Consider the following 10430-nt stretch of genomic DNA (forward strand, 5'->3'; position numbering starts at 1 on the left):
TAGGAGGGAAAACAAAGCCCAAATTCACTTAATCATCCATCACAATGAGAAAAAACAAAGAATATATTTCTGATGTGCAGCAAAAGATAATTGAGCTTCACAGAAAAGAGCTAGAGCAGTGAAAATCCCCATTTCCACCATCAGGGCAATAATTAAGAATTTCCAATCAACAGAAAATGTAATGAAACTGCCTGGAAGAGGACGTGTGTCTATATCGTCCTAATGCACGGTGAGAAGGAGAGTTTGAGTGGCTAAAGACTCTTCAAGGATCACAGCTGGAGAATTGCAGAAAATAGTTGAGTCTCGGGGTCAGAAAACCTTAAAAAAAAAAATTGTCAAACAGCCCCTACATCACCACGTTGTTTGGGAGGATTTCAAGAAAAATTCTCCTAGCTCATCCAAAAACAAACTCCAGCATATTCAGTTATCAGACAGGACTGGAACTTCAAATGGGACTGGCTTCTATGGTCAGATGAAACTAAAAAATGAGCTTTTTAGCAGCAAACACTCAAGATGGGTTTGGTGAACACAGGGATAAAAAGTACCCCATGTGTACAATGAAATATACTGCTGTATTTGTGATGTTGTGGGCCTATATTTCTGCTGGAGGTCCTGGACATCTTGTTCAGACACATGGCATCATGGATTCTATCAAATACCAACAGATAAAAAATCAATAAGTGACTGATTCTATTAGAAATCTTATAAATGGGCCATGTTTGGATCTTCCAACCGTACAATAATCCAAATACAAACCTCAAAAACAACACAAAAATGGGTCACTGAGCACAAAACCAAGCTTCTGCTGGCCATTCCAGTCCTCTGACCTGAACCCTGTAGAAAATGAGTGAGGTGAACTGAAGAGAAGAAGCACCGTCATGGAGCTGTGAATCTAAAGGATCTGGAGTGATTCTGGATGAAGGAATGGTCTCTGATCTCTTGTCAGGTGTTCTCTAACCTCATCAGGCATTATAGGAGAAGATTTAGAGCTGTTAAACTGACAAATGGAGGTTTCAAAAAGTATTGAATAAAAAGGTGCCAATAATTGTGTCCAACGTGTGTTTGAGAAAAACATTTATTTCATAATGATATTTCCCCCCATTTTAAATTCTTATTATCCAATGAAAGGTTAGCTTTTTGTGATTTTTTTAAATAAAAGATCAAAAGGATTAACAAAGCAGGTTAATTTTCACAGTCTTCTTTGATCATATTTACCAAGGGTTCCAATAATTCTGACCACAACTGTATGTACAACTACATTTAAGCTCTTTTTAAACTACTTCACAAAGCTACTAGTCACTACATTCTAGCTCTTTTAAACCAGTTCACCAATCTAATAGTAGAGTATGTAAAACTACATTCATACTCTTTTAAACTATAGTTCACCAAGCTAGTAATGTAAATTACATTTAAGCTCTTTTGAAACAGTTAGAAACACACTAAAATGACAAATAATAATAAAACAATGAACTACACTGAAATTAGTTAATATATTTGGGGCAATATCTTATAAAAATGTATTATATTTATTAATGATATTTAGTACAACCCGAATTCTGGAAATGTTGAGATGTTTTTTAAATTTGAATAAAGATAAAGAATATAAAGAATTTCAAATCACATGAGCCAATATTGTATTCACAACAGAACATAGCATAACAAATGTTTAAACTGAGAAATATTTAAAATGAGCTCATTTTAAATTTGATAACTGCTACAGGTCTCAAAATAGTTGATACGGTGGCATGTTTACCATGATGTAGCATCTCATCTTCCTGGAGTTTTGGTGTTGAAATTTGCTCCCATTCTTGCCTGATATAGGTTTCCAGCTGCTGAAGAGTTTGTGGTCGTCTTTGAAGAATTTTTCGTTTAATGATGCACCAAAAGTTCTCTATAGGTGAAAGATCTGGACTGTAAGCAGGCTAATTCAACACCCCGGACTCTTCTACTACAAACCCATGCTGTTGTAATAACTGCAGTATGTGGTTTTGCATTGTCCTGCTGAAATACATGTCGTCTGGAGGGGAGCATATGTTGCTCTAAAACCTTTATATACCTTTCAGCATTCATAGTGCCTTCCAAAACATGCAAGCTGCCCATACTGTATGCACTTATGCACCCCCATACCATCAGAGAAGCTGGCTTTTGAACTGAACGCTGATGACACGCTGGAAGGTCTCCCTGCTCTTTAGCCCGGAGGACACGGTGTCCGAGATTTCTAACAAGAATGTCAAATTTGGACTCGTCTGACCATAGAACACTCTTCCACTTTGAAACAGTCCATTTTAAATGAGCCTTGGCCCACAGGACACAACGGCGCTTCTGGACCATGTTCACATATGGCTTCCTTTTTGCATGACAGAGCTTTAGTTGGCATCTGCAAATGGCACGGCGGATTGTGTTTAACGACTGGTTTCTGGAAGTATTCCTGGGCCCATTTAGTAATGTCAATGACAGAATCATTCTGATGAGTGATGCAGTGTCCTCTGAGGGCCCAAAGACCACGAGCATCCAACAAAGGTCTTCGGCCTTGTCACTTATGCAGAGATTTCTCCAGTTTCTCTGAATCTTTTGATGATGTTATGCACTGTAGATGATGAGATTTGCAAAGCCTTTGCAATTTGATGTGGAAGAACGTTGTTTTTAAAGTATTCCGCAATCTTTTTACGCACTCTTTCACAGACTGGAGAGCCTCTGCCCATCTTTACTTCTGAGAGACTCTGCCTCTCCATCTCTTTAATAACTAATCATGTTACAGACCTGATGTCAATTAACTTAATTAGTTGCTAGATGTTTCCCCAGTCGAATCCTTTAAAAATTTGTTGCTTTTTCAGCCCTTTGTTGCCCCCGTGCCAACTTTTTTGAGACCTGTAGCAGGCATCAAATTTGAAATGAGCTCATTTAGTGGATAAAAGTGTAAGATTTCTCAGTTTAAACATTTGTTATGTTCTCTATGTTCTATTGTGAATAAAATATTGGTTATTGTGATTTGAAAGTCTTTTAGTTTTCATTTTATCAAATTTACAAAACGTCCCAACATTCTGTTTGTATCAGAATCAGAATGAGCTTTATTAACCAAGTATGTTTACACATACAAGGACTTTGTTGTAGTGACAGAAGCTCCACAGTGCAACAGAAAGACAGCAACAGGACACAGATCATAAAAGAATAACCAAACCAGAGCCATATTTTTTTCTAGTGCAAAAAACATGGTTTAACTAAAAAGTGAAATTAAAACCATTTAAATGCATATAATTTTCAGCACAAAAGATGATCTATAAGGCCAATATGCTTTTTATATGAACTGTCCAAATGAACTCTTTTACTAAAATGAATTAGACTTTCCAACACTCTACAAAAAAAAAAGAAAAGAAAAAAGGCCAGTATGTACTTAAAGTCAATGGAAACAATATTCTCCAGTCTTCCAGTACAGCTGTGTGAAGCTGGTTCACCCGAGAAGCAGATTTTGTTATCGGAAAAAGGGATTTCCAAACTCACTGCATGTTCCTCACGTGGTGACAGGTGATATATTTGTGAATTCTCTCTCACCTCCTCATGAGTTTTAATCTAAAACTGACACTTTTCATATCATAAACCCCGTTGCCCATAAATCAGGGTAACACCAGTGTTTGGAGCGGGAAATAAAGTTTGCGTATCCCACCAGAATAACATTCGATGCCAAATGGCTCCACTTCATGGCGACCTCTGGCAACTGCAGCAGGCACCTCAGTTCACTGACTTGGATCCTCCTCTAGTTTTTATTCCCCTCTACAGTTCAACTTTACTGCCTAATTGGGTTCCTTATACTGACCACAGTGAGAATATCTTTGTGTTTAAACAGCTGTAAACCACAATTGAGCATCTCAGGAGCGCAGTGAACACTTTGAGGGAAAAAAGAGGTGTACGCACACTTCCTCTGTCCCCAATCATATCATCAAAATGAGGCAGCTTGTAAATCACCAAATTTGATCATGAAATGTTTAGTGCAGTGGTATAAACCACACTCTTTCCTGAACGGTCAAATTCTCCTTTTGTTTGTCCTTCATATTTCTGTCAATGACAGAACAAAAATATTTCCATTGCAACCTTGAATAGCCAACCGCAGTTAAAACGTCATTTATTTCTGCCCGTCTCTTTAAGGAGTATGTTGAGTTCACTAAAAATTTTGCGGCATGATGTTGATTGCTATATACGCTACCCATTCAAAAGTTCAGAGTCAGTAAGATTTTTTTGGTTTTGAAAGAAATTAATACTTTTATTTACCAAGGACTCATTGGAATGATCAAAAGTGACATTCTTGAGCAGCAAATAAGCATATTAGAATGTGACACTAAAGACTGGAGTAATGATGCTGAAAATTCAGCTTTGCTTCACAGGAATAAACTACATTTTAAAATATATTCATATTGAAAACGGTTATTTTAAATTGTAATAATATCTCAAATTTTTACTGTTTTTATACTGTATTTTCATCAAATAAATACAGCCTTGGTGAGCAAAAGAGACAAAAACATTAAGAAAATCGTACTGACACCAAACTTTTGCACAGTACTGTATATTTAATAAAAGTATTGTGATATAGGCTATATATTACTGCAAAAATCGAAAATTAAAAACGTTTAAAATTCTTTAAAATACTAAGGCCTATATTAAAGATTAATTATTTCATGATAATAAATATTTTAATATAAATATATTTAAAATGTATGGAGAATGTATGCATTTCATTATTCATTACGAAATGTATTTCATTATTCGATAACAAATGTCATAAATTTGACCGTTTTCATTCGGCCACATAGACCAAAGTTATTATTTCAGGTTGACATTTGCCATTAACGTGGGACAAGGAATCAAAAGCACATGTGCATTAGTGCACGTCACAGTTTAGTGCTTTGTCAAAGTGAAAGTTTCTGCCCATTTTTCCCACGAATTGTCTTTTAAAGACCTGTGATGTTGCTCTACCTGGGCCGCCCCATCCGGAGGGTCACGGAGCTCCGCTGGCCGATGAAGATGGATCGAGGGGCGTCAACAGCACTGGGAGTGTCAGCATGGGGGCAAACACGACAGAAATTCATGTGATTGAGCCCAGTAGTGCTGTCCATGACACGTTGAGTGGTGCTGTGGAATCTGTGGCTTTCGCGCTTCCGCTGTTAAACGCTACCTGATCCTTCAGCGGGATCGAGAGGCCGCCGTCAGCCCAGTATCCCTTTCAGTCTCGGAACGAAACACAGTCTAATGCAGTCAGTCAAATCCAGGACCGGCCAAGGTCGTCTAAGCCTGTCTGAGGACGGAGCAGGAACAAAAGCTGGTCACATTGCATCTGACCTCAGAGAACTTTCAAGGCTTCTGCACAGAGTACATTTAAGACATTTAAGGTATACATTCATATTAAGAATAAACTAACAAAAAACAAATAAATAACATACCTGATATAAAAAATATTTAAACAGTAATTTCACTAAACTTGTCAGAAACATCCTATTTTACCCTAAAATATAAAGAAACAAGATATTGTATTTAGTCTATATTAATATCCTTCAACTTAAAAAAAAATAAAATAATTCCCACTCAATTTCTCATTACGTAAAAATAATGCGAAATAATAAAACAATTAATAAATTAAATAATATTAATAATATATTGTGTTATATTGAAATTATAGTGATAGATGAATAGGCCTATTAACAACATGAAATCTAAATGATAATAAAAACATTAAATAATTTGTATAATTTAATATTTATAAAACAATAATATTGTTTAATATTTCATAAATGACAGGTTTTTCTTATATACCCACAATCCTACACTGTGTATATTAAATACTACTACTACTACTAATAATAATGAAAAAATATATAATAAAAACTGTATTTAATACATTACACATATGGTTAAATATAAAAGTATTTGTTCTATATTAATTTATGTACAAATAATTGCATTAGTTAATTTTGTACAGTACAAAAGAATGGAAAAAAACCTGGTTACATTACAAAAATGGATGCATTAAAGTAATGAAAAGGTAAAATAAGCTTAATGGTCATGAAAATAATGTCACAGTGCAATTTCATCATCCTTAAAGGGATCATTCACCCAAAAATGAAACTTCTGTCATCACCCTCAAGTAGTTCCAAACCTGTATGAATGTCTTTGTTCTGCTGAACACAAAGGAAGATATTCTGAAGAATGTGGGAAACAGAGCAGTTCTGAGGCACCATTGACTTCCATAGGATTTTTTTTCCTACTAAGGAAGTCAATGGTGCCTGCATTCTAAGAGACTACAAAATGAGCAGCCCTCAGGAGCATCTGCTTCAGCGAGAGGTGATGTACAGTGTATGGACAGATTTAGATTCACATTTGTATTCAAAAGCACTCAAAGGGAACGAGCCGTTGCTCACGCACAAGCATCTGCCTCCCATTTAGCACGCTGCCTTGAACTGGACCACCTTAAGTGTGATACTCCATTTTAAGAGTTCTCCGGAGGCCACGACTCATTTCAGCAAAACCTCATGGCTCTCTTAAGGTGGCCAGATTGATTGCATTCAATATGAATTGTATTTGGTTCAGACATACATCAGGTTTTACATTTCCACTAAAGTTTACGACCGCAGTAAATTGATATAATTGTTAAGATTTTGCTTGCTCATTTTTTGTGTCAAATTGATTGTTCTCAGCTTTTGAGCTGTGGGAGCAGGAGTGTGAGAGAGTGAGGTTTGGCTGTTCTGTTCCTTCAGTTGCACTATATGGGAAACATGCTATTAATTGTGACTTGCTTTATTTATTGTGCATTTTAAATGGCAAAACGTGTTTCTGGTTTCTTTGAAAACAACAATCCAGTCCTTCTACTTTAACGTCTTATTGAATTTGTTTCTTACAAACATGCAGCTTTACACTTCTCAAGCTGTTTACTGATGGACTGGAGTGGTGCAGATTACTTGTGGATTATTGTGATGTTTTTATCAGACTCTCATTCTGACGGCACCCATTCACTGCAGAGGATACATTGGTGAGCAGTGATGTAATTCTACATTTCTCCAAGTCTGAAGAAACAAGCTCATCTTGGATTTCCATTGCAAGAGCATTAACTTTTTTTAAAAATTGTTTCATACAAATTTTATTTTATTATTACAAAAACTGATATACGTGAACTTTTCACCAGTGCCTCTATAATAAAGAACACATTTAATTTGTTTGTTTTAGGAGAAATGGAGGCTGGAATTCTGGAATCACCTCACATAATTCCTAAGGAAAAACGTACGCTGGACGATGACCTAATGAAGGGATAAACTGAATGAATGGAGAAGCCTGCAGATGAATTCTTGAGATGGTGGAGATGTGACTAATTTTGAGTGAGTTTTGGGAAAATAGCCTCATCAGCAGTGAGGGGGGCCTGTCATTATGCAGTTATATCCACTCAGCTGAAGGGATAAACTCTAATAATCTAAAGATCCCGTGAGGTCACACAAGGACTTCGCAGATGTTCTATCCACCGAAGAAACTCCAAGTCATGATCTAATTGGGTTATTATTTCCTCGTTGTCCAATAGGAAGTTTGATGATGTGGCACTTAGAACACACACATTGAGTTTGGTTTTATACACGAGTGAAAATCAATTTTATACACTACTTAAAACCAATTCACAGTGTTATTTTAGTATTATTTCTATACTATTACAGTATTTATTAATATTATGAATTAGCTTTTATTTTGTTTTCATTTAAATTTCGGCTTAAGTTTTTCTATGCTTATTTTGTCTATTAGTAATTTTTTTTGCAATTTAGCTTTGTTTAAATGTACTTTTATTTCAGTTTAAGTTAAGCACTTCAACAAACTTATTTCAGCTAGTTGCCACAGCAGCATTTCCTTAATTTTGGTTAAGCTTTTAAGATGAAGTTTTTTTGTGTAATATTAGTTGTTTATTAAGTTTTATAAGGACCTTTTTTTCAGAGGAGACAACGAATTGTTGAATAAAGTCATTATTTTAGTTTTCTTTGCATACAAAGCCACTGATGGCAGATGGACTATTCTGACAATGTCTTTCATACTTTTCTGGGCCTTGACAGTGTTAATTACTTGGCAGTCAATGGGACAGTCAGAAGCCCCCTGGTTTTCATCCAAAATATCTTAAATTATGTTCCGAAGACGAACAAAGCTTTTACGGGTCTGGAACAGGGTGGAGTAACCCTTTACAATATCAGTTTCAAAATTATTCTTATTATACAGACTTCTAAGGCGAATGGCTTTTGTTTATTTCCTACGCTCCACACAAACATCCGTTTCGGTGAGCAGGTGTACAGCTATCCACTGTAATTACGACAGTGACTTCCACTTACTTAACTGTAGGGGGGCTCCAAAGTCACAAAAATACACAAAACTACATACAGTAGCTTTAAATGCAGTTATCACTCCAAAACCTTTGCAGTGTGTAGGCTACGTGGCCATTATGATGCTCAAGTTCCACCCCTTTACTCTCTTTTATCATGACAGGGCACAAGCAACCGTTTCCCCCCATCAGCCGTATAATTACAGGCCATCTGAGATTAAATCTGGCTAATGTACAACAGACAGCCAGTCTTGCCAACCGTTCTCTCGTCAGACTAGAGCTGCTGCTTTTAGGGGGTCTGACCGTACCCTGCTTCGAAGCTCAAAGCACCCATTAACTTATTTTCTTACCGGCCAGAGAGCTGCGGTCCAACAAACACCACGGTTCATTTTCAACAGCCCGCCTCAGGTCCCGCAGGCTGTAATCTGTGATTGACACAACCATCTCTCCGCCTGTAAGAGACCAACTAGTTTAGCTTCAGGATGCAGATCAGAACACAGTAACTAAACTGTTAATCATAAGAAAGAACCTAAATGCCCTCAAATCAAATACTGATGTATTAATATTAGCATGAACAACAACAATATGCTAAATTATGCAAAAATATTAACATGACCGACTGAAAAGACCATTTTGGTTTCTTGAATTTCAATAATTTCATGCTCTCAGCAGCCAATAATTCGCTAGACAGAACACAATGTGGTCGACACAAACCATTTTAACCCTCATTGGAAGTGAAGCTGTGTTTAATGTAGTCTGGGTCATATTTTCTTGAACTTTGTGTAGTTTTGTTAATGGTTTCTGACTTTACATTTATGCACTTGGCAGCCACGTTATCCAAAGAGACTTACCTTTCATTCAAAGTACAGATTTCATCAGTTTATGCATTGACGGGGAATCGAACCCATAACCTTGCCATCGCTTGAACAAGAATAGCATTGGACGCACAAATTTGACGCAAATAATAAAAGATACGGGAAGTGTTGCTTTCTCCTTCCTTACAAAACAATTACAAAGTTTGTTGCATTTTATTATTTATTCATGTTATTATTAATTATTCATAAAATTTGAGTGATTTCTGAGTGAAAAGTGTAATGTAGGCCACAATCCATCAGTTGAGGACAGCAGGACAACAAACAAACAGAGCAGGGACGTTGTAAAAACACTTCCAAAACCATTCACATAGAACATTAAGAATCACAACATTGCAGGACCAGGGAATACCACTTAACCCTGTGGGACGAGGCCTGTTCCCCACAATGCATTGTTATATGAAAATACATTGCTTCATCATGTTGATCAACAAGTCTGGAAAAGGAAAAATAATAGCTAAGGAACACTTTCCTAATGCTTTCCGTCTGAATGTGAGTGATGTAGTGTGCAACAGAGAAATGCATGGATTTGTGCTGGTGCAAACCACTTAGGTTAGCTTAAGGCTCACGTTGCTCTGTCCCCCTCATCTCGGCAACAAACACCCCCAGCTTCCTGCAGGGAATGCACTTTCTGAACACTGTCCAGGTAAGGATTTAGGGGCTCAGATTTATGACCCAGGTGGGATCCCACAGCTGGGGTGGGGATTAGCCCCGGGCCGGAGCTGGAAGGTTTTTGGGGGAATAAATCAGGGGGTCTCGCAACAACTGAAGAAGACTGGAGCAGAAAGCTGATCATCATGGAGAAAAGGATAAGTGAGGAAAAATTGAAAAGTTATATTTTGAAGTATTTTTTTTTTCACATTTAGCATGAAAAGGCGACACTTCATTTTAGGTTTGTTCAAATCCCAAAGCCCAAATATATGTACTCCATTTGATTATTAGTGTATTTTGTATTAAACACATTTACCATTGTTCAACACATTTTTGCAGACAAAATAATTTCAGTAGGAACCCATGCAAATGGAAATTTCGCATTAGGATGAAATATCTCCCCATGACCACAAAACATCCATTGTCTAATGTCAAGAGTGTAGCGATGTATGATCCGTCACAACACATCAAAGAGCCACAAAACGGTACAAAGAACATTTTAAAGCTTAGACTTTGTTTCATACCCAAAGTAACCTGCTCTGTCTTGTCTGCTGGCATGATGTCAGTTTCCTCCTTGC

Source organism: Barbus barbus (assembly GCF_936440315.1).
Source record: "Barbus barbus genome assembly, chromosome: 19".
Taxonomy (NCBI): Eukaryota; Metazoa; Chordata; class Actinopteri; order Cypriniformes; family Cyprinidae; genus Barbus; species Barbus barbus.